General features: G+C 40.3%; 1 pseudogene across 1 annotated transcript; it reads right to left on the reverse strand.

Moving 5' to 3' along the window:
- Positions 1-22734: 22734 nt before the first annotated feature.
- LOC309814631 (vacuolar protein sorting-associated protein 26C-like) lies at positions 22735-24016 on the reverse strand (annotated as a pseudogene). The gene is made up of 2 exons (XR_014296203.1): positions 23629-24016; positions 22735-23282 (listed from the first exon to the last, which is right to left on the reverse strand). The product of XR_014296203.1 is annotated as a vacuolar protein sorting-associated protein 26C-like (transcript).
- Between the last annotated feature and the right edge of the window lie 1195 nt (positions 24017-25211).

Consider the following 25211-nt stretch of genomic DNA (forward strand, 5'->3'; position numbering starts at 1 on the left):
CAGACTAAAAGTGAAGGGATGGAAAAAGACATTCCATGCAAATGGAAATAGAAAGAAAGCTGGAGTAGCAATACTCACATCAGGTAAAATAGACTTTAAAATCAAGAATGTTACAAGAGACAAGGAAGGACACTACATAATGATCAAGGGATCAATCCAAGAAGAAGATATAACAATTGTAAATATATATGCACCCAACAGAGGAGCACCTCAATACATAAGGCAAATATTAACAGCCAAAAAGGAGAAATCAACAGTAACACAAAAATAGTGGAAGACTTCAACACCTCAGTTACACCAATGGACAGATCATCCAGACAGAAAATTAATAGGGAAACAAAAGCTTTAAATGACACAATAGACCAGATAGATTTAATTGATATTTATAGGACATTCCATCTGAAAGCAGATGATTACACTCTCTTCTGAAATGCACACGGAACATTCCCCAGGATAGATCACATCTTTGATCACAAATCAACCCTCAGTAAATTTAAGAAAACTGATATCATATCAAGCATCTTTTCTGACCACAATGCTATGAGATTAGAAACCAATTACAGGGGGAAAAAAACCATAAAAAACAGAAACATATGGAGGCTAAACAATATATTGCTAAATAACCAAGATATCAATGAAGAAATCAAAGAGGAAATCAAACAATACCTGGAGACAAATATCAATGAAAACATGACAATCTATAAAGTATGGGATGCAGCAAGAGCAGTTCTAAGAGGGAAATTTATAGCAATAAAATCCTACCTCAAGAATCGAGAAAAATCTCAAATAAACAATCTACACTTACACCTAAAGAAACTAGAGAAAGAAGAAGAAGTGAAATCCAAACTTAGCAGAAAGAAAGAAATCATTAAGATCAGAGCAGAACTACATGAAATAGAAACAAAGAAAGCAATAGCAAAGATCAATAAAACTAAGAGCTGTTTCTTTGAGAATATAAACAAAATTGATAAGCCTTTAGTGAGATTCATGAAGAAAAAGAGGGAGAGGACTTAAATTAATAAAATTAGATATTAAAAAGGAGAAATTACAACGGACACCACAGAAATACAAAGCACCATAAGAGACTACTACAAGCAGCTCTATACCAATAAAATGGACAATCTGGAAGAAATGGACAAATTCTTAGAAATGTATAACCTTCCAAGACTGAACCAGGAAGAAGTAGAAAATATGAACAGAAAAATCACAAGTAATGAAATTGAAACTGTGATTAAATATCTTCCAACAAACAAAAGTCCACGACCAGATGGCTTCACAGGTGAATTCTATCAAACATTTACATAAGAGATCATACCCATACTTCTCAAACTCTTCCAAAAATTTGCAGAGGAACGAACACTCCCAAACACATTCTATGAGGCCACCATCACCCTGATACCAAATCCAGACAAAGATACTACAAAAAAAGAAAATTATAGGCCAATATCACTGAAGAATATAGATGGAAATATCCTCAACAAAATACTAGCAAACAGAATCCAACAACACGGTAAAAGGATCATACACCATGATCAAGTGGGATTTATCCCAGGGATGCAAGGATTCCTCAATATACACAAATCAATAAATGTGATACACCATAATAAAGGCCATATACGACAAACTCACAGCAAACATCATTCTCAATGGTGAAGAATTAAAAGCATTTTCTCTATGATAAGGAACAAGACAAGGATGTCCACTCTTATTCAACATAGTTTTGGAAGCCCTAGCCATGGCAATCAAAGAAAAAAAAAGAAATAAAATGAATACAAATTGGAAAAGAAGAAGTAAAACTGTCACTGTTTGCAGATGACATGATACCATACACAGAAAATCCTGAAGATGCCACCAGAAAACTACTAGAGCTAATCAATGGATTTGAAGTTGTAAAATACAAAATTAATGCACAGAAATCTCTTGCATTCCTATACACTAACAATAAAAGATCAGAAAGAGAAATTAAGGAAACAATCCTATTCACCACTGCAACAAAAAAGAATAAAATACCTAGGAATAAACCTACCTAAGGAGGTAAAAGACCTGTACTCAGAAAACTGTAAGACACTGATGAAAGAAATCAAAGATGACACAAACAGATGGAGAGATACACCATGTTCTTGGATTGGAAGAATCAATATTGTGAAAATGACTATACTACCCAAAGCAATCTACAGATTCAATACAATCCCTGTCAAATTACCAATGACTTTTTTGCAGAACCAGAACAAAAAATCTTAAAATTTGTATGGAAACAAAAAAGACCCCAAATAGCCAAAGCAATCTTGAGGGGAAAAAAACAGAGCTGGAGGAATCAGACTTCCTGACTTCAGACTATACTACAAAGGTACAGTAATCAAGACAATATGGTACCGGCACAAAAAAAGAAATACAGATCAATGGAACAGGATAGAAAGCACAGAGGTAAACTCACACACCTATGGTCAACTAATCTATGACAAAGGATATACAATGGAGAAAAGACAGTCTCTTCAATAAATGGTGCTTGGAAAAGTGGACAACTACATGTAAAAGAATGAAATTAGAACACTCACTAACACCAGGCACAAAAATAAACTCAAAATGGATTAAAGACCTAAATGTAAGACTCAAAATTTTAAAACTCTTAGAAGAAAACATAGGAAGAACACTCTTTGACATAAATCATAGCAAGATCTTTTTTGACCCACCTCCTAGAGTAATAGAAATAAAACCAAAAATAAACAAATGCAACTTAATGAAACTTAAAAGCTTTTGCACAGCAAAGGAAACTATAAACAAGACAAAGAAACAACCCTCAGAATGGGAGAAAATATTTGCAAATGAAGCAACAGACAAAGGATTAATCTCCAAAATATATAAACAGCTCATGCAGCTCAATATTAAAAACCCAAACAACCCAGTCCAAAAATGGGCAGAAGGCCTAAATAGACATTTCTCCAAAGAAGACATACAGATGGCCCAGAGGCACATGAAAAGCTGCTCAACATCACTAATTATTAGAGAAATGCAAATCAAAACTACACTGAGGTATCACCTCATACTAGTTAGAATTGGCATCATCAGAAAATCTACAAACAACAAATGCTGGAGAGGACGTGGAGAAAAGAGCACCCTGTTGCACTGTTGGTGGGAATGTAAATTGATACAGCCACTATGGAGAACAGTATGGAGGATCCTTAAGAAACTAAAAATAGAATTACCATATGGCCCAGCAATTCCACTACTGGGCATATACCCTGAGCAAACCATAACTCAAAAAAACACATGCATCCCAATGTTCACTGCAGCACTATTTACAATAGTCAGGTCATGGAACAACCTAATTGCCCATCAACAGATGAATGGATAAAGATGATGTGGTACATCTATACAATGGAATATTACTCAACCTTAAAAAGGAACAAAATTGGGTCATTTGTAGAGACGTGGATGGACCTAGAGACTGTCATACAGAGTGAAGTAAGTCAGAAAGAGAAAAACAAATATCATATATTAACGCATATATGTGGAATGTAGAAAAATGGTACAGATGAACCAGTTTGCAAGGCAGAAATAGAGACACAGATTTAGAGAACCAACATATGGACACCAGTGGGGGAAAGCAGGGGGGACGGGGTGAATTGGGAGATTGGGATTGACATATATACACTAATATGTATAAAATAGATAACTAATAAGAACCTGTTGTATAAAATAAATTAATTAAATTAAATTTAAAAAATAAATAAGTGTTCATTAGATTTTGTTGCATTTCCAATGTTCTGAATCCCTTCAGCATGACTGATGTAAGCACATCTAGGAATGTGGTCTGTGAAGACACAGTGGAGTTAGCATCTGAGATACCACTGAGGGATCTAGGTACTCATGACACAGGCTGAAAAGCACTGGTTGAAAAGCACAGAGGTTTCCAATGGCCGATCTGGCTCTAGTGTTCTATGTAAATAAACTGGAGAAAGGGTGATCTTAGGCCTGCTGCTTTAGCACTGTCTGGGCCCTCATGTAGGGCATTCTCTAGGGGCAGAATTACAATAGAACATGAGGGTGAATGGGACTGAGCCCAGCCAATCAGAATGTTATTTGGCTATAGGACAAGCAGAGAGCATGGTTTTCACTAAAAGGAGGACACTGTGTTGATCAGAGTTCTTTGTAAACAGCAGAAGTGAATTCTGGCTTACTTAAGCACAAGGAGAGAGGGGTTAGATTACTTGAATGGCTTCGGAAAGCCTCAGGAGATCAAAAATAGGCCTCAGAAAGCTAAGAGCAAAGTCTATTCCTGGGATTTGAGAAGCAGGAATCATCAGAATAACCAGCTTCAATCTTTCCTGGTCCTTGTATCATTCCACTTGAAGACAAATCCCAGAGAGTCTTGTTTGCTGAACCTCAGTCCTATGCCCACCCCCTTTCCAGGGAGAGCAGATCACCATACAGTCTTGTTCAGACTGCTCCCACTGAGAGATAGGCAGTTCCTCAAAAAAAAAAGAAAAAAAAATCAGAGTGCTGACACTAAAGCAAGAAATTTCTGCCAGGCAGAACAAATAACAGGTCTATAAGAGAAACTAAAATAGGCTGGGAGAAGACTCCTGTGATGAAATGGACAAAAGCAAAAATATTAAAGAAAGTAAGAGGTTTAATATAGTGGGTATAGAGAAAAGGGAAGGAAAAGGAAGGTGCTCTTGGCTTTGGAGAGTAGCAGCAAAAGGGGGGAAGGTGTAGTCAGAAGCCAGATTATGGAAGGAACCCCTTGCCTTCCATGTAATGAGGGTGTAGAAAAGAAGATGAGGGAAAACCACACAAAAATTGAATTTAAGACTCAGTGTGAGAACAATGTAAAGGGGGCAAGAAATAAAGTAGGAGGAATAAGTGTAAAATGATGCACAGTGCCGAGCACATGATTAATGCTTAGTAAGTATTAGTCCCATTATCATTACAATCACAGAATTGAAGATTTTAGTGCCTTCCTCATAGACTTGTCTGAGAACTCAGGGAGATAAGGGATGTGAAGGAGGTGGTGCAAGGTAATTATGTTTCCAGTTCCCACCTCCATCCCCATTCTTGCAGTACTCTAAATCAAAATGATTGGAAGTATCAGATGACCTAAGTTGCTTGTACTGAGAATTGAAATAAGTGAGCAGAATAGAGGAGCGTTAAGGTGAACAGTTAGCCATGGGGTATGAGGAAAGGAAGGAGTCCTACCAGGTTCCTGATGTAGGAGATGCAGTAGATATTGGCATTATTCAGCAAGACAGGAAATGTGGATTTTGAAGGAGAGGAGATGTACTTGGTTGAGGAATTTTGAGGGTAAATTTTATCAACTATGGCTTTATGTTGGATTTGGATGGCAGAGAACTTCCACAGGTGGTGGCCTTCTATGGTACTGGCCTCTCCAACTCTTGCCAGTGTGTATGGAGTGAGTAGCCAGAGCAGGAATTGTGGTGCTGTAGCATGGAGCTGCAAACTGACCATGAGGGGACCACAACATATGACCTGCTCTGATATAGACCATGCTTACTCTTATCCTCAATCCTTTCTCTACTCTGCACTACGTGAAGCATGCCATCTCCTCTTTATTTAAATCTCTGTGGAAACCTCCCATATGATGATGTCTCTACTAAATATACCCTTTCCAAAAGGAAAGCAGAAGGAGGAAATTTTTTTTAAAAAACCCTCAGAGAACTTTTAATGTCTGAAAAGCATTTCCCTCTGAACACCTGGGGTTTCTGGGATATGAACAGTTTCCAAGTACCTTAAAACTAGTCAGGAGGTCCTGAATACTTCTGTGGACACAGAATTTGATTCCTTTGATTCTTAAAAGGTCTGTGTCTTTTAAGAACCTCCTGATGAACCATAAATTCTCTGAAAAGGGAAAAGAGATGAACCCAAGAAAGCAGAGACTACTGGGGAAAAGGGTAGATAATAGTGGAAAATCTTCATCACGGCATGTGGGATCTGTTAGTTGTAGCATGCAGACTTCTTAGTTGTGTCATGCATGCGGGATCTAGTTCCCCCACCAGGGATCAAACCCGGGCCCCCTGCACTGGGAGCATAGAGTCTTACTCACTGGACCACCAGGGATGTCCCAAGGGATTCTTAAAAAGTAAGGCTAGTTAAATATGCTAAGGGTACATTATTAATGACTCCAAAAAATACTAACACTCATCCTGAAAGCAATGCAGAGAAGTTTTCTAAACAGGCAGATCACATGAGCAAAACATTAACTTAGAAATGTTCATCTGGTGGGAGGGTTCAGGATGTACTGATGATGAAAGACTCAAACAAAACAGAGCCGCAAGAGGCTGTCTCAATAATGTGTGTATAAGGTAGAATAAAAATAGCTAATATATTTGAATGTCCATCATATGTTTATAGTATGTCAGGAATGGCTACATATACATAATTTCATGTTAACTCTTGCAAAAATAGTAAGCTAATCATTATCTCAATGTTATTCATAGAAAACTTGAAGCTAAGAGAACTTATATAGTATCTAAAGTAATAGAAGTTGAAACAAAAAGGTAAGAATTCCTATTACTGATGTTTCAAAGACATGGGTATAGATATTGAATGTGAGTGTACAAGGGAAGCTAAAAATCTTTATAAGCTTTTAATCTGTGATGCTAGAAAATGATAAGTTGCCATTTATGGGTGACAGCTAAAGCTACTGAAATGGAGTCAATTTTCCATTTATTTACTACATATCCTAGATTAATTTTCTAGAGAACTGACATTTTAATAATAGTCCTTCTATTCTCAACAAAACTAATTTTACCATATTTGTCTCCAAATTATCATTGTTTATAAATATCCAATGTATCCTCCAAATATAACAATTTGCTACCACCAAGAGTAAAATAATCACTGTATTTTTTTTTCTAGTTGAATATTCATGGAAAGTTTGGATAGCAAACTTAAGTTACAAAATTTTAGCACATATAATTTAGTAAAAGGAACAAGAATTATAGGCATTGCATAGAGTTTGTAAGATTATTATTGTTGCTGTTTCTATTGTTATTTTGCAAAATTGATTGTAAGTTTAGAAACTAAACTGTAGTTTATTCTTGTTCTTTATTTTTTAAAAGAAACTTCTTTTGTGCACATTCCAGTTTGTAGCATAAATCTGGGCACTTATTATGTGCTTAATAAATATGAATCACTGTTGTTTTTGAAGAATCTTTCCTTTAATTTATAAGTGTGGTGTTTCTTCTTCTTCAATAAGTGTCATTTACCATTTTCACTTTGCAAATGGAAAATGTCAAAATATGTATGGTTGGAAATGGAAGCATACATTTTTTTATAGTATGTCAAGTGTGTAGCTAAGAACAGAGGATAAAAACCTGGTTATTTTTCTCCTATCCACCTACCCTCTAACCCACTCTTCTTCCTTAAGTGCATGGAAGAAAATAAATGCTTCTAGTTGTTCCATGCTTTGGTCAATTGAGGTTAAATTTCCCTGTAGCATGTATAGTGTTTTATATGTGTCTTAACTATGACAACATTTTGCCCTTATGATAGTCCCAGGAGGTAAGTAGGCAAGTATTACTATTCCCACTGTGCACAGATACGTTCCAAGTTCAAGGACCTTGCCTAAAATCACACAACTTGTATTGGCAAATGAGGTCTCTGAATATATTGTCCATCCATCTTCTTTCTCCTAAGCCAGGCAGCCTCTGAGGTTGCACTAATATTTTTCTCAATTAAAGTTATCCACATAAATTACAACTGTTTTCCAGTATGTGGGTGGGGTAGAGAACAGTTGTTCCTAACCTTAAAGAGGACAACCACAGAGAATGACAACAGGAAGCATCTTTCAGGCAATTTACAACTTGAGGCCAAGCCCACATCTGCTGTGATAAATAGGACAGGGAATTACCTATGATGTTAATTAATCCCTGTAGATACCACTCTCCCCAAACCCCTCAAATCACTTTGTCCTTAGAAGCATTTCCTTCCTTCTCTTACCCTCACATTTTCTGACTAATTATATAGTAAATACTGTGAGGGCAGACACAGGGTCTTCTATGTCCCACATAACTGGACTGATTGATTCAACTGGTGCTAATGAGCATAAGGCTGACATTTAGGGTCACAGAGAAGGAAAAACTATATGTTATATAGGAACATAGAAACAAGGAAACTGCCTAGTTTACAAGGGCGGGGTTCTGGTTTACCATGGTTGCTGGGTGAGTGTGGATGCTCCTTAACACCTTTCCCTGACTTCTTGACAGACCAAATTCAACCTCTTCTTCAATGTCCAATCAGTTCAACCTTCTCTGTGAAGCTTTCCCTAACTATGCCACTTTGATTCCCCAGTTTAATAGAATTCTTCATATGATTTTAGCCCTAAGTCATATCCTAACTTTCACTGTTATTTAACTATATCCCTTGCATATACCTGTCTCCAAATTAAAATGAAAAGCCAGGGACTATGCATTTTCTTTTTTATATATTTTTCTGCCTACCCATACTCTCTTTCTTATCCCATCTTCATCCTCAACAAATATGAGAATCTGGCACAGGACTGTAGTCATATGAAAGATGACAATGTGAATCATTTCTATAAATATGTTGGGGCTTAACCATTCAAACAAATGCTGTTCCCTTCAAAGGAATTCTTGTGGAAAACTCAGAATTGTTGTCTTTGATAATTGTTCCTCTCCCATGTAGGTTTATCCTTTAGGAGTTAGATAGCTGTTGCTTACTTTATTCTGTGTTGAATAATTTGTCCTCTCCTATGTTTGCCCTAGCCAGTAGACCCAGCACACTTCCCTGGTTGGAAATCCTTCCAGCTTGAAGCATTCTAGTTGGGATTATAAAAGTGAGGCAAGTGAAATATTAGACAGTAGCTTAAGAAGTACATAACCAAATTGTTGAATGCCATTATATTCTTCACTCCCTATGCAGTACAGGTCTTTCCCCTTTAGAGCCTCCATTGTGTTGGGAACTCCAGCAAAGCATGCCCCAGATCCTGCAGCAGCAGGCTGCCTGACTTTCCCTGCCTTGCCGAACAGGTAACAGGCATAACTCTTCCTTCTTCACCTAAAGACCCAGCATAGCATCTTAATTAATAAATCCAAAAATCAATCAATTAACTATTCAAAAACTGTTCCTCTTTGCAATGCTAAAGGAATTCAGAGAAGATGCTGAGCAAGGTATATTTGAGAAACCAGACATGGTTTCATGGCTCACCAAGGACCTGCCATAGACTTTAGTGGTTGTGTTACCCACCAGGGTTCTTGGCCTTCCTTAATCAATACAAATTGATAAAGGGTCAGATAAAAAATTCAGGCAAGGCTTTACTGGGGCTCCGGCTGAAGCAGGAGGGAGCAAAAACAAGTAATATGTTCCCTTGCTTGTTCCCGGGGGGAGGGCAAGCTGGTCTCTTATATGGGGTGAGGATAGGGGCAGGTCCAGGGGTGAGGCCAGAGGGACAGTTTAGGTGGTTTGCCCACCCCTTTGGTGGTGTTGTGTTCAGGGGGCATGTGCAGTACCATGCTTTTGTTCCCCAAACCCTGATTTTGCTCCCAGCTCTTGAGAAGTGCCAGTTTGGTTTTTGGTCTTTTTGTATCTTTTTGCTCATAATTTGCCCCAACTGCTCATGCACGCAGTTATTTTTAGTCCCTTATAGTTTCTTTGTATTTTGTTGCTCGAGAAGACATTTGTCCAGGTGCAAGCACTGCAGCAAATGGTCTCACGTCCCAGGTCCCAGACTGTCTCAGTTGAGTAAAAGATAGGGAGAGAAAGGAGGGCATCACAGAGGATTGTCCAAGAAAAAAATACTGATACAACCTCTATTCAGCATCAAAAAAGAGGTTGTAGCCCATTTCACCATCACTACCTTAAATAAGTTGAGATAATGTCTATGAAATTTTTCAACCAAAAAATTGTCTCCATTTAGTAAAAGTGTTTCAATGTAAGGATGACCACAGCTTTAAAAGGAAAGCTGACCATGACACTAAGTTATGTGGCTTTGGAAAATCAGTTAAACTTTCTAGGCCTTGATTTACTTATCTTTACGACTGAAATAGTGATGCTTGTCCTGCCTCTCTTGGGGTGAAGGTGAAGGTCAGATGAGATAATATATGAGAATCACGGTGAAAAGAACTGGGGTAAACGTAAGAAGTTATTATCTAATTTGTCTGCTACAAGGGAACACAGCTGCTATCTAAAGATGTGTGTGACACCAACGTGAGTCACTTGTTTTCAACCGTCTATCACCCAAGGCCAAAGCTGCTGTATGTAAAATCACCAGGTAAGTGTAATCAGGTTTGACAAAAGATGATTCTCTTCCCCTTTCTTTCTCTTTCACTTTCCAGGATTTTGACCTAAGAAATTCTCAAAAGAACTAACTTGAAAATATCTACTCGGAGCTACTCTGCCTCTCTTTTATGTTGGAAGAAGCATATTTTACTCATCATTGTTTCTTGATGTCTAATACAGAAAAAGCAGTTAATAAAATTCCATAAATGAAGGAATGAAGTTGCAAACCAACAAAATCTTAGAATTTATTAATTAACTAATCTAGTAATTTATATCAGGAATGTATTCAGGTCATTTAGGAAATGACTCCTTTTTTCTTGTGATTTAGATCCACTAGTTAATTAGTTTGGTCAAATTTATTAATTTAATAATCTTCAGTTGGTGGGAAATATGAGGCAACAAGCCTGTGTGCACAGGGTTCCCTTGGGTTTGTTTGTTTGTTTGCTTGCTAGATTACCACCTGAGAGCAAGCCAGGCTGTGTCTGTCTACACAACACCCACATGACTGGATGGACTATTTAGGCTGTGTAGCCAAACAACTCATTGATTCAGTGGCAAGTATAAATTGCTTGATTGAATTTCTGGTTATCTAATAGTTAATGAACTTCAGTTGGTTGATCCAATAATGCTGTGAAGACAAATTCTTTTATATTTTTACATGGAAAATATGTAGTTTTTTACTTGGAAAGATTAATGATTAGTTTTAATCACTTTCACACAAATAATCAGCTTAGACTGATATGAAAATACCCTAGTTTAACAGGCAACTGATCTACACTCTCACCTAGTACCTCTCCCTTTACCTAATTGCTTGACCTTAGGAAATGGATTTCAACCCCACACTCTACCTCTTCTCTCCACTATGTACTCAACCTCATCTCTTACTTCCTGCTCAATGTTCTATAAATGTAAATGAAAAGTTTAAATCAGTAGACTTCAAATTTGGTCTTTATACCCATACTGGCCTTCCTCATACAGAATCCTTGCTTATATAACCTTTACATATCTAACTACTTGAGATGCATCTCTATTATAGACTCATAATATATTATGAGAGAGATTCTACTTAGAGAAATGAAGATCACAGGCAAGGCTTCCCAATGGAGTTGCCATGTAAGCTTCATATTAGACTATGGGTAGAAGTTAGACTGGTAAAGAAGTAGACAATAAAGGGGAAGGTTTCAGACAAAGGCAGAATTGTGAGCAAAGTCATGGAGAATACAAGAAATGTCAATGCTTCCTTCCATAGAAGTAGATGTTGCTCAATTTACCTTGAGCATAAACTCGGAGATGAGGCAAAATTTAGAATCAGATAATTAGTGCTTATAGTATGGTGGCTTTCATATTAATTCAACAAATAATAAGTTCTACAATTCTTCAAGACTTTAAATAATGACAAATACTCTTACAATGGAGCTTACATTCATAAGCCTAGAAGTTTGATGGCTCCAGGACACAAAATTGGTGTCAGTGTGCAATGTGGTTGGAAGGGGAAAGAGATTTGTGTTAAAGCATGAATACCAGTTGGGAAGCTGTCACAGCAATCTAGGTGAGAAATGAGGACCTAAAGTGAAAGGTAGTGAGGTGGGTGTGGAAAAATAATTATTTTAGTTGGCATGGTTATTACCTGAGAAATAATGGACAAGAGCTCCGCCCCCCTTCATTTCCACAGGGCAGTGCAGTTCTCCTGTGTTAATTTAGGATTGTGGTAAGTTAGGGTATACTTTATTTTTTAAACTAGCAGTTACAAAAACATGTCATAGCTGCACACCAATTAATGAACCCCTGCAGGCTGGGCTGAGGTTTTATTAGAGGCTATAGTAGATCTGTTGGCATGGCAGCCAAAGAGAGATTTCTGTGCTCACAGAGGATTCCTCATCCATGTAGTGGCTGACATCACTGGCAAAGCTGCTTTCCTTGTTCCATAGGCACTATCACTGTAGTGTGTTCTGGGAACTGTCAGAGCGGGGATCATTCCCTTGGCTTTTACCAGCCATCCATGTGTCTTCTCAAGAGAGAAAATATAATGTATACAACCCAGTATAAAGCAAAGAGCAGATCTGAAGGGAAGCAACTTCTATTTGAGCCTCTCTGCTCACTTATCAGCTCTATGATTGTGGGTGAATCCTGGACTCTTTCTACACCTCAGCCTCTTCATCTATAATATGGGTGAATATTATTTACATTCTATATAATATTTAAAAATTAAAACAGAACAGGAAACTCCCACAGCTACTCTAGAGAGTTGGAAAACAAGGTTGTCTGTGGATCCAGGGAAATAAGATTTTATGTGAAAAACCTGTGCCAACTATAAAACATTATATAAATGTTCACTCATAGTATTGCTATATAAGTACTGTATGATGTTTTTGTTCTTTATTGTTGTGCAACAAACCACCCCAAGATTTAGACATGCAAACCAATATTTAGTACCACGTTCAATTCTGTGGGTTGTCAATCTGGATGGTTTTATTTTTGCTGGTGATAATCATCATATGGCTACAGTATCTGATAGCTTGTCTGAAAGTTGGTGCTGGCTGTCATCTGTCATGCCTCCTTTGCAAGACTTCTCATCCTTCAATAGGATAGACTAGACCTCTTCAGAACATGGAGCTCTTAAGGTTCCAAGAGTGAAAGCAAAAATTGTGAGGTCTCTTAAAATTTCGCCTTAGAGGTCACATAACATTACTGTGCCACATTCAATTTATTGGTCAAAGCAAATCATAAGATCAGTCCAGGTTCAAGGGAGAGGGAAAATATGCTCTACCTTCTGATTTGAAGAGTGGCAAAATCATGCTGCAAAGGCACATAGGAGGAATTTCTGCAGTCATCTTTGAAAATAATCTACCACATATAAATATAATAAACATAAAAACATGGTCCATCCTGGACCAGACACATGGCTTAGGATTATCGAGATCTAGGCCTAGCATCTCATTTTATGCTTCCTTCTCCTACTCTTCATATCTACAAAAACCTAGACCCGATTTAGGGTAATAAATTGGCACTATTTTTTTCATATCTTACTCAGGAATTTTTAACCAAAATTTCAACCAAAAAACTGTTGGAACTAATCAATGAATTTAGTAAAGTTGCAGGATACAAAATTAACATATAAATATCAGTAGTGTTTCCATACACTAAGAACAGATTTTCTGAAAAAGAACTAAAGAAATCAATCTCATTTACCACAGCATCAAAGAAAAAGAAAAAAAAAGAATAAATTTAAACAAGAAGGAGAAACTACAACACATTGATGAAAACTACAAGACATTGATGAAAAAAATTGAAGAAGACACAAATAAGTAGAAAGGTATCCCGTGTTCATGGATTGGAAGAATACTGCTAAAATGTCAATAGTACCAAAAACCATCTATAGATTCAGTGCAACTCCTATCAAGATTCCAAGGTATTTTTTACAGAATTAGAAAAAAACACTCCTAAAATTTATATGGAACCACAAAATACCCCAAATAACCAAAGAAATCCTGAAAAAGAAGAACAACATGGGAGGTGTTGGGGTTTTTTGGTTTTTTTGTATTTTTTGCGGTATGAGGGCCTCTCACTGCTGTGGCCTCTCCCATTGCAGAGCAACAGTCTCCGGACGTGCAGGCTCAGTGTGCATGGCTCACAGGCTTAGCCGCTCCGTGGCATGTGGGATCTTCCCAGACTGGGGCATGAACCCATATCCCCTGCATCGGCAGGTGGACTCTCAACCACTGCGCCACCAGGGAAGCCCAGAGGTGTTGTTTTTAAGCTATACTATAAAGCTATAGTAATTAAAATAGTATGGTACTGGAATAGAAATAAATAGAGCAAGGGAACAGAATCAAGAACCCAAAAATAAACTCAAGCATATACAGTCAACTAATATTTGACAGCAGATCCAAGAATACTCAATGGAGGAAAGACAGTCTCTTCAGTAAATAGTGCTGGGAATATTGGATATTCACATGTACAATAATAAAACTTGATTCATATCTTACACCATTCACAAAAATTAACTCCAAATGAATTAAATGAATGAATTAAGTGACTTAAACCTAAGATCTGAAAACATGAAACTCTGAGAAGAAAACATAGGAAAAATTCTTCTTGACATAGATCTTGGTAATGATTTTTTGGACATCACATCTGAAACAAAAACAACAAAATCAAAAATAAACAAGTGGAACTATATAAAGCTAAAAAGCTTCTGCCCAGGAAAAGAAACCACCAACAAAGTGAAAAGACAACCTATGGACTGGGAAAAATATTTGTAAATCAAATATCTGATAAGGGGTTAATATTCAAAATATATAAAGAATTCATATCACTCAATAGCAAAATAACAAATAATCCAATTAAAATTAGCAAAGGACTTGAATAGACATTTTTCCAAAGAAAATGTATGAATGGCCAACATGTACATGAAAATACACTCAATATCACTAGTCATCAGGGAAATGTAAATTAATACTGCAGTGAGTTATCACCTCATGCCTGTTAGAATGTCCATCATCACAAGAGATAACAAATGCTTGCATCAATGTGAAGAAAAAGGAGCCCTTGTGCACTGTTGGTGGGATTGTAAATTGGTACAGCCACTATGGAAAACAGTATGGAAGTTCCTGAAAAAACTAAAAATAGGACTACCATATGATCCAGCGATTCCACTTCTGGGAATATATCCTAAGGAAATAAAAACACTAACTTGAAAAAATAGCTGCACCCCCTTGTTCATAGCAGCATTATTTACAATAGCTAAGACATGGAAACAACTAAGTGTATACTGATGGATGACTGGATGAAGAAAATGTGGTATAATTACACAATGGAACACTATTCAGCCATTAAAAAAAACCCAAAAAACAAAAAAAAACAAGGAAATTCTACCATTTGCAACAACATGGATGGACCCTGAGGGCATTATATGCTAAGTGAAATAAGTCAGACAGAAGAAGACAAATACTGTATGATCTCACTTATATGTGGAATCTAAAACAAAACAAAATAAGAAGCAACCAAGCTCATAGATAAAGAGATCGGTTTTGTGGTTACCAGAGGCAGGGGTTTAGGGAGAGAGGATTTTGAAGGAAGGTGGTCAAAATGTACAAGCTTCCAGTTATAAGACAAATTAGTACTAAGTATGTAACATACATCATAATGACTATAGTTAATATAAGAGAGTAAATCCTAAGAGTTCTCAGCACAGGGAGACATTTTTTGTTCCTTTTCTTTTTATTGTCTATATGAAATGATGGATGTTAACTGAGTACATTGTGGTAATCATTTTACAATATATGTAAATCAAGCTGTCGTGCTGCACACCTTAAACTTATACAATGATGTATATCAATTATTTCTCAATAAAACTGATGAAAATTTAATCTAAAAAATACCTCTTTGGGTGGTGTGGGGGGAGGAAAGCAATTTAAACAAAAAGAACATATACACAATGGTCTGCACCATTAATTCATTTCCATTTCTGACACTGCTAAAAATTAAAATGACAACTAGTCAAAGGCATCAAACTTCCCCAAGCCTGAAGCTTCACCCAGAAAATTAAAACAATAATGCCGAAGTCAAAGAAGAATCTTTAAATGGTAATGAGAATAAACTTCCCCTTCTGATCACCAGCCCCAGGAGAATCCTTGACATGCCTGTGAGACAACAAGTACTAAGCTGATTTCCCAAACTCTCCCTTACGCCTACTTCCTCCATTTACTGAGAACTTCCACTCAATACCTCCCCACTATTCTCCCATGTACATCCACTGCTGATGCAGAGCTCTAGACTAATTTCAGATATCCTTGAAGTCTTTTCAGCCCTAACCTCCCACACTTCAAAACCTCAGAAAAATGATATGGTTTGTGAATTTTCTTGTCCTTTTTCTTCCAGACTCCTAGCTTTTTGACTTGTGTCTCCTGTCCCTGTCTGTAGTCAATCTAATAAACTAATCTAGATTAAGAAATTCCTGGATGATAATAGCTGTAGAAAGCTAAACTCCTCCAATAGCATTTGCATTTTTCTTAGCAACCTTCAAAGATTTAAATCAAAGAATGATAGAAATAGAGATTTTGCAGGTGGGATGGGAGATATTTGGTGGAAGACACCTATGAAATTTGACTTTTACTCCTTAAGCACAACAAAGAATATATGGTTTCTTTTTAATGATGTATGATTTCTATGAAAGAAAAGCATCTTGTCTAAAATAATATTTTTTGTAAAAGCTAAGAAATTTCACTCTTAATATTGATATCAGTGAACCCCATTATAATGATAACTAAGGTAACTGAAGACTTCCATCCTCCAGATAAAGGGCCACTGAAGGACTCCAGACTCAATGCCACACAATTGCAGTCTGACTCCAGATTCCTTGCCATGGACTTAGGCATGTATTAGCTCTCCAGATAAGTGGCTGAATATTCTAAGAGCCACCCATGTTTATCCACACAAGGAGTTTAATCTGTGATTCAGGGGTTGCCAAACGGGCCCCTAAGACTTCTTTCCCCAACTGCATGCCTCAAAGCCTGGAACTGCACTATTCAAGACTAATTGTCTTGAATTTTAAAGCCCACCATTTCTCTATTAAGAGGGCCCAGGTGAAATCTGAAGCTATGTCTCTTCCATACCTTCAATAGACCATTTTCAATCTAAACCTTCAGCTGGGAGCAGGGCTTTATGGTAGAATTTATAACTCAGGAACTCATAAACCCTTAGTAAGTTGATGATGAACTTTCAGGATCCATGAACTCTGGATGTAGAAGCAAAGCTTCCATTTCAACATCAAAATCCTTATTCTTGTTTCTTTGAGAAGTGATAGGAAACATTTAAATGCATGTAGGTGTATTTTTCTGAAGAAAAGGCCTCAGCTTTCATCACATGCTAGAGTAGGTCATTGATACAAAAAACTTTAAAATGATGAAAAGACTCAGGATAAGAAGAAGGGTGCTGCCTAACTCCCTAACACCATACACACAAAAAAAACCTCAAAATGGATTAAAGACCTAAATGTAAGGCCAGACACTATCAAACTCTTAGAGGAAAACATAGGCAGGACACTATATGACATAAATCACAGCGAGATCCTTTTTGACCCACCTCCTAGAGAAATGGAAATAAAAACAAAAAATAAACAAATGGGACCTAATGAAGCTTAAAAGCTTTTGCACAGCAAAGGAAACCATAAACAAGATGAAAAGACAACCCTCAGAGTGGGAGAAAATATTTGCAAATGAAGCAACTGACAAAGATTAATCCCCAAAATTTACAAGCAGCTCATGCAGCTCAATATCAAAAAAACAAACAACCCAATCCAAAAATGGGCAGAGACCTAAATAGACATTTCTCCAAAGATATACAGATTGCCAACAAACACATGAAAGAATGCTCAACATCATTAATCAATAGAGAAATGCAAATCAAAACTACAATGAGGTATCACCTCACACCAGTCAGAACGGCCATCAAAAAATCTACAAACAGGGCTTCCCTGGTGGCACAGTGGTTGAGAGTCTGCCTGCCAATGCAGGGGACACGGGTTCGAGCCCTGGTCTGGGAAGATCCCACATGCCGCAGAGCAACTAGGCCCGTGAGCCACAACTACTGAGCCTGCGCGTCTGGAGCCTGTACTCTGCAACAAGAGAGGCCTCAATAGTGAGAGGCCCGTGCACTGCGATGAAGAGTGGCCCTCACTTGCCACAACTGGAGAAAGCCCTCGCACAGAAACGAAGACCCAACACAGCCATAAATAAATTTAAAAAAAAATCTACAAACAATAAATGCTGGAGAGGGTGTGGAGAAAAGGGAACCTTCTTGCACTGTTGGTGGGAATGTAAATTGATACAGCCACTATGGAGAACAGTATGGAGGTTCCTTTAAAAAACTAAAAATAGAACTACGATACGATGCAGCAATCCCACTACTGGGCATATACCCCGAGAAAACCATAACTCAGAAAGAGTCATGTACCACATTATTCATTGCAGCTCTATTTACAATAGCCAGGACATGGAAGCAACCTAAGTGTCCATCGACAGATGAATGGATAAAGAAGATTTGGCACATATATACAATGAAATATTACTCAGCCATAAAAAGAAATGAAATTGAGTTATCTGTAGTGAGGTGGATGGACCTAGAGTCTGTCATACAGAGTGAAGTAAGTCAGAAAGAGAAAAACAAATACCGTATGCTAACACACATATATGGAATCTAAAAACAAAAAACAAACAAACAAAAATGCTCATGAAGAACCTAGGGGCAAGACGGGAATAAAGATGCAAACCTACTGTGTGAGGACACAGGGAGGGGGGAGGGTAAGCTGGGACAAAGTGAGAGAGTGGCATGGACATATATACACTACCAAATGTAAAAGAGATAGCTAGTGGGAAGCAGCCGCAAAGCACAGGGAGATCAGCTCGGTGCTTTGTGACCACCTAGAGGGGTGGGATATGGAGGGTGGGAGGGAGGGAGATGCAAGAAGGTAGAGATATGAGGATATATGTATATGTACAACTGATTCACTTTGTTATGAAGCAGAAGCTAACACGCCATTGTAAAGCAATTATACTCCAATAAAGATGTTAAAAAGAAACCTGAAAAAAATAAATTAATTAAATTTAAAAAAAATGAAGAAGGGTGCAAGGCAGTTCAGCAGTGGTTGGCAGTGTGAGAGGAGGGGAGCAAGTATGAACAGGAAGGCAGAAAGCTCTTGAGACTAACTGTCCTGTGGTCAAAGCTTGGCTCCACATTCACTGGCTTATAATCCCAATTCTTGCTCAATAGTGGTCCAGATCATGCCCCTACAGTCACAGAAGCTCCTCTAACCTACCCTTGGAACTCCCACTCCAGAAGAAACACTCCAGGCCCCAGCTCTTGTACCTTGTCACACAACTTTGCCATAACTGGTTTCCCCACAGTCTAGAATCTCTCCTGAAGGGTTGCATTTTGCACTTCGGCAGGGAGACAACTTCATTCCTCACCTTTCCCTTCTTCTATTTGGCCCCGAAATTTGGGACAAATATAGCAAAGCCTTTCTTGCTGCAGCAAGGGGGAAGAAGAGCAGGGATTTAGTTCAGGCCTGGGGGAGCCCATAAACACAATGGTGTAACAACTCAGCTCTGGCAGAGAGGGTCAGACCTAATGACCAGCCTCCCATAAAGAAATGTCAGCAGTACAGCTATGCCATTCATAGGTTCTCTGGGCAGGTGCAAAGAGTAACCTGTAGGAGAGCTTGAAACTCACCCAGAGTAGGTAATCAGGCACCCACCCATGTAGACAGAGGTAATACATGCAGCCAGAGTTATGTCGGCCTTATGCCTCACTCCATTGCCTCCACCCCCTTGTATACACATGTGCATACATAAAAGCACAGTCTCAAAGCTTACCAAAACAAGATGGGGAGAAAAATGCTACTAAGCCTACTGTATAAAATTTGTCATATCTAAATAGTAATATATGTCCACTATGGAAAACATAGAAAGGTAGAGAGAAGGGAAGAAAAAGTATTCATATTCATGCCGCCAGAAGTACCTCCAGGTATATTTTTCTCCTGATAGTACACAAAGTGTACATACCACAGATTTCTCCATTCTGCTTCATTCTCTTGGTTGTAGGGACAACTCTCAGAAAGATGTTCAGAAGATAATAAAATAGCCCTGTCAGTGTTTCCTAAAGTCTGTTCATTGTGCTCTATGATGTATATCTTCCTTGGAATATTTATTAATAGGTGCTTCATGTTAATAGTGTTATTTGGTCAAAAAGTTTGAGAAATGCTGGGCTTTACAAAATTAAGTTTCTTTACCACTGAATCTTTAATATACAATATACATTATGTATTTGCAAGAGAAAGATCGACTGTGAAATATTTCTTAAATGTATTTTGACCACAGAACCCTTCTCACACAGAGCATTTCATTTCACTAATGTGTAATGAATATGTTAGAAAATGCTGAAACAAAAATTCAGGGAAAAGAAATCCTGTGATCAGTTCTGGCATTGATATTTGACTTTAATCATTTGTTGCTGTGTAACAAATTATTTCAACACTTAGAGACTTAAAACAACATTTATCATCTCACAGTTCCTGTGTGGGTCAGAAATTCAGGAGTGGCTTAGTTGGAAGCTAAGGGTCTGGGTCAGGTCTCTCAGAAGGCTGCAAGTTTTTGGTCAGGATCTCAGTCATCTGAAGATTCCACCAGCGGAGAATCTGCTTCCATGTTCACTCACAGTACCATTGGCAGAATTCAGTTCTCTTCAGGTTGTCAGACTGAAGGCCTCAGCTTCTCACTGGCTATTGACCAAATGCCATCCCCAGGTCTTCACCATGTGGGCCTCTGCAACTTGCTTCATTATAGCAAGTACATGAGAAGAGCCAAAGAGAGAGAACAAGCAAGAGGGAAGTCACAATAGTTATAACCTAATCTCGGAAACAGCATCCTATTTCCTCTGGTTTATTCTATTTGCTAGAATTGAGACACTAGGTCCAGCTCACACACAAGGGAAACAGGTTATAGAAGAATGTGAATATCAGGAGGCCAGGATCATGGGAGAGTGTTTAAGAAGCAGTTAATTACAGCTATTAAAATAGATAATAGGATCTTCAACCAGAAGTATTCTAAGAGATTATTTGATTTCCATATTAGAAGATATGAGAACTAAGGTTCTGTAGGCTTAAATGTGTTTCCCCAGATCACATGGCACCAGGGGGTAAAAATTTTTTAATAGAGACTCAGCAGCCTGTGTCTACATCTGTAAAATGGAATTAATGATTCCTGGGTTGCCTTTCTCCTCTGTTACCGAACTCAGGTCGAGCTGCTCACCACTTGAAAATCAATACCCAAGAAAGAGGCAAGTGTTGGTAGAAAGGAAAGTTTCTTTTAATCAGAATGCCAGCAATCTGGAGAGATGGTGGACTCGGTGTCTCCAAAAATCAACTCCGAAGATTCTGCTCGACCATGAAAGTTTTTAAAGGGAAAAGGAAAGTAATCTCAGTTAATCATTGAGTTAGGGGATCAGACTCATCCCTGTCTCCCACTGCATGCAGGCTTGTCATCTTCTTGTGACATTTCTTTAGATGCTATCTTTTTTTTTCTTTTTTAAATGTTTTATTTCTGACTGACCTCTCCACCATTCCTGTGGAACTCACGATGTGGCTGAGAACCAGAGCAAGGCCCCATTTCTGCTGGAGCTCCAATAGCCAGAAGGTGCCCCTGCCTAACTGGGCATTTCCCCAAAAAAATGTACTGTTTTAGGTTCACAGCCTCCTTCCTTCACCTCCCCTTCCTCCTGCTGTAATAGGAGACACCCCCAGCTCCAGCCAGGTCAGTAGTGAGACTGCTGCTGCCCAAGATACCCAAACGTCTGAGTTTTCCTTAATAACTGATGGTGGAGGTGCCCGTCCAAGAAGGGCAAGGAAATGGCCCTCGCCCGGGCCCCTCGAGTTTGAATAAAATGATAAAGGCGGCCAGGCTGCTGGCAGCTCTTCAGGTGATAATTATTCCCTCAGGAGAGGAAGGCCAGGCAGCATGCACAGTGTGCGGCTTACTTCTGAGGTTAATTGTGGACCCAGAGAAACAACAGCAGGATGTGAAGGAAGAAATGTGTTGTAACAGACCCACCGTACACTGCAAATCCCAACAGGAGGCGAGGGAGAAAATGGCTTCAAGCCAAACTACCTCCCCCAACACCGCCAACGCAGGTCCCTCACGTGGGATGGAGGTGGGCCAAGTTCATCAGGTCCAGGTCCCGCCCAACACAGAGTGGTCTTCACTGCTGGCCTGGGCCTGGGTCCCCTGCCACTCAGAACCCAGCCAACAGTGACGGGTGTGGACACGTGTTTTTATCCCCGACAAAACCTCGCACTTAAACGGACTCTGGGAAGACGGCAGCAGGCAACTTCACACCAGGTCCTGAGACTCAGAAATACTCCAGCATCAGCTGTGGTCACCAGATCCCCTCAGTCCTGGGAGGGCAAAGCACACTTTCCCCAGGTCCCCAAAAGTTCTGAAGTTATCACGACAAATGTTATAAAAGAGAACAGAGTGGGAAACACGCTACGCATCTGCAGTGGGCACCACAGCACCCTCTTTGGAGGGCGTCTGCCAACGTCATTGGCAACCAGCACACCTGTCGCCACCCTGCGGGGTCGGGGATCTGTCGGGAGCCCTGGCCACAACCGTCGGCCAGACAGGAGGTTTCCTTTGTCCCTGACCTCACTTTCCAGCAAAGTTCAGACTCTGTTACAACTGTGCTCTGAACCTAAAAAGGAGCAGGTTAGTCAGGAGTCACAGGAAATTTACTCTCTGGGAAACAATCTTGCCAACGCCATGAAGAAATCCTGATGAATTTCAAAGGGAAGCTCTGATTAGAGGGGCCCCGAGGGCATGATGAAGAAGGGTCAGACTCATTTCTGATACAGAACCATCAAGAAAGCAAATTCGGTGCTGCCGGCTTCAGCTCCCATAGGTCGGCACGGCTGCATTTCCACCTGTTCCTGCCTACATCCTGCAGAGCTTCAGCGGGAAGTTCTCTGTGATGAGGTGCTCAGGGTGAAGCAGCACAACGATGTTAACCTCGAACTCCACTTTGAAGTTGGTGGTCTCCAGTGTCGGGCAGGTGAAGAGCTGGGGGAAGACCTTGTATATGGGGACAGAGAGGCCCCAACACACGTCCCCTTTGGCGATCTCAATGTTCTGAATCTCTGTGGCATCGCAGGTGTACCCTTCTGCACAGCCGCAGGTCTCCACGCACACCAGCTGCAGCTCGATGCTTTTGATGGTGGCCTCCGAGCTCTCCAGCACCAGCTCTCCCGTTAGTGGGTGTGTGATAACACAGTTGGTCGAGTTGAGATGTCCTCTGATGAGAAATTTGGGGAGCAAGGTTCTCACTTTGACATTCTGTAAGTTTTCAGGTGTGACAGTGAAATCCACGGGACTCAGAGTCAGTTTCCCCTTCTGAGGAGCAGAGTGAACGATGAATTCATGGGTCTTGGTCAAGTCCTTGGCCAGCAGGGACTGCCTCATGTCACAGCGCAGGGTATACTTAGTGAGGACCCAATGAGGTAACGTGTGATAAGCCAAGGCCTGGCACACAGCAGCTCTGGGTAAAACGGCAGCTGTTTTATAGTAAGGATGAGAAAACACAGGTAGCAGGACTGCAAACACCTGGATGGCATCTAGACTTCACAGGCCAAGCTGGGAGATGTGGGTCAGCCCCCAACTTGCTCTCACTCGCTGGGTTCTCTGCATGGGCAGCACCGCGCTGGGTGCTGGGGCAAGGGCAGAGCTGTGCTCCACGTGGGGAAGAGAAGCGATGCTAGTGACAGTGCTCAGAGTCCTGGAGCTCAGGCCTCCAGGGCCTCTCAAAATGAACTCCTCATATCTTAACCTGAATGTTGACAAACACACTGTGGTAAGTCTCATACAGAACTCTTACCCTTCACATGCAGAGGAAATTCAAAAGGAATTTCTGTTTTGCCACTGGGAAATATTCCTGGTTTCACCATTTCGATGGTACTGTTGATAATCTGGATGGGCTTAACAGAATTATAGAATGCCTCGAACACACCCACACTCTTGGCACTGAGTTGGAGGTTCACGGTTCCTTCCACTGTCAAGGAGACTCCCTGGTGCTGGACCGAATCCTTCCCAGATACGACCACCACCCCGGAGAGCATTTCCCTGGTGTGATAAACCTTGTTCGCTCTTTTAACCTTAATGTCCAGGGCGGTCCCCATCTCGAATACTCCACTTCGGGAAACAATTCCGGCCACACGTGACCCAAGGGAAAGGAGGACACCCCCTAGCTGCTATCTTGTTCGCCACTTTTATCACACAGTTTGTTTGCCAGATTACTGAAGGGGAAGCTAAGAGATCTGGTCATCTGTTAATTATGTATTCTTCATTTCTACTTCTTTAATCTATGGAAAGAACCAACAGGTTAGGCAAGATATTGTTTGATAAAAAGATTTGAAAAGAGGGAGGGGGAAGATGGCAGAAGAGTAAGACGCAGAGATCACCTTCCTCCCCACAGATACATCAGAAATACATCTACACGTGGAACAACTCCTACAGAACACCTACTGAACGCAGGAAGAAGACCTCAGACCTCCCAAAAGGCAAGAAACTCCCCCACGTACCTGGGTAGGGCAAAAGAAAAAAGAATAAACAAAGACAAAGGAATAGGGACGGGACCTGCACCAGTGGGAGGGAGCCATGAAGGAGGAAAGGTTTCCACACACTAGAAGCCCCTTCACGGGCAGAGACTGTGGGTGGTGGAGGGGGGGAGCTTCAGAGCTGCGGAGGAGAGCGCAGCAACAGGGTTGTAGAGGGCAAAGCGGAAAGATTCCCGCACAGAGGATTGGTGCTGACCAGCACGCACCAGCCCGAGAGGCTTGTCTGCTCACACGCAAGGGCGGGTGGGGCTGGGAGCTGAGGCTCGGGCTTCGGTCAGAGCACAGGGAGAGGACGGGCAGCGTGAACACAGACTGAAGGGGTTAGTGCACCATGGCTAACCGGGAGGGAGTCCGGGAAAAAGTCTGGACCTGTCGAAGATGCAAGAAACTTTTTCTTCCCTCTTTGTTTCCTGGTGCGCGAGGAGAGGGGATTAAGAGCGCTGCTTAAAGGAGCTCCAGAGACGGGTGCGAGCTGCGGCTAACAGTGCGGACCCCAGAGGCGGGCATGAGACGCTAAGGCTGCTGCTGCCGCCACCAAGAAGCCTGTGTGCGAGCACAGGTCACCCTCCACACTCCGCTTCCGGGGAGCCTGTGCAGCCCGCCAGTGCCAGGGTTCCGGGATCCAGGGACAACTTCCCTGGGAGAACGCATGGCACACTGCAGGCTGGTGCAATGTCATGCTGGCCTCTGCCGCGCAGGCACACCCCACAGTCTGTACCCCTTCTTCCCCCCAGCCTGAGTGAGCCAGAGCCCCCGAATCAGTGGCTCCTTTAACCCCATCCTTTCTGAGCGAAGA

This window comes from Mesoplodon mirus (assembly GCF_964341445.2).
Source record: "Mesoplodon mirus genome assembly, chromosome: 13".
NCBI lineage: Eukaryota > Metazoa > Chordata > Mammalia > Artiodactyla > Ziphiidae > Mesoplodon > Mesoplodon mirus.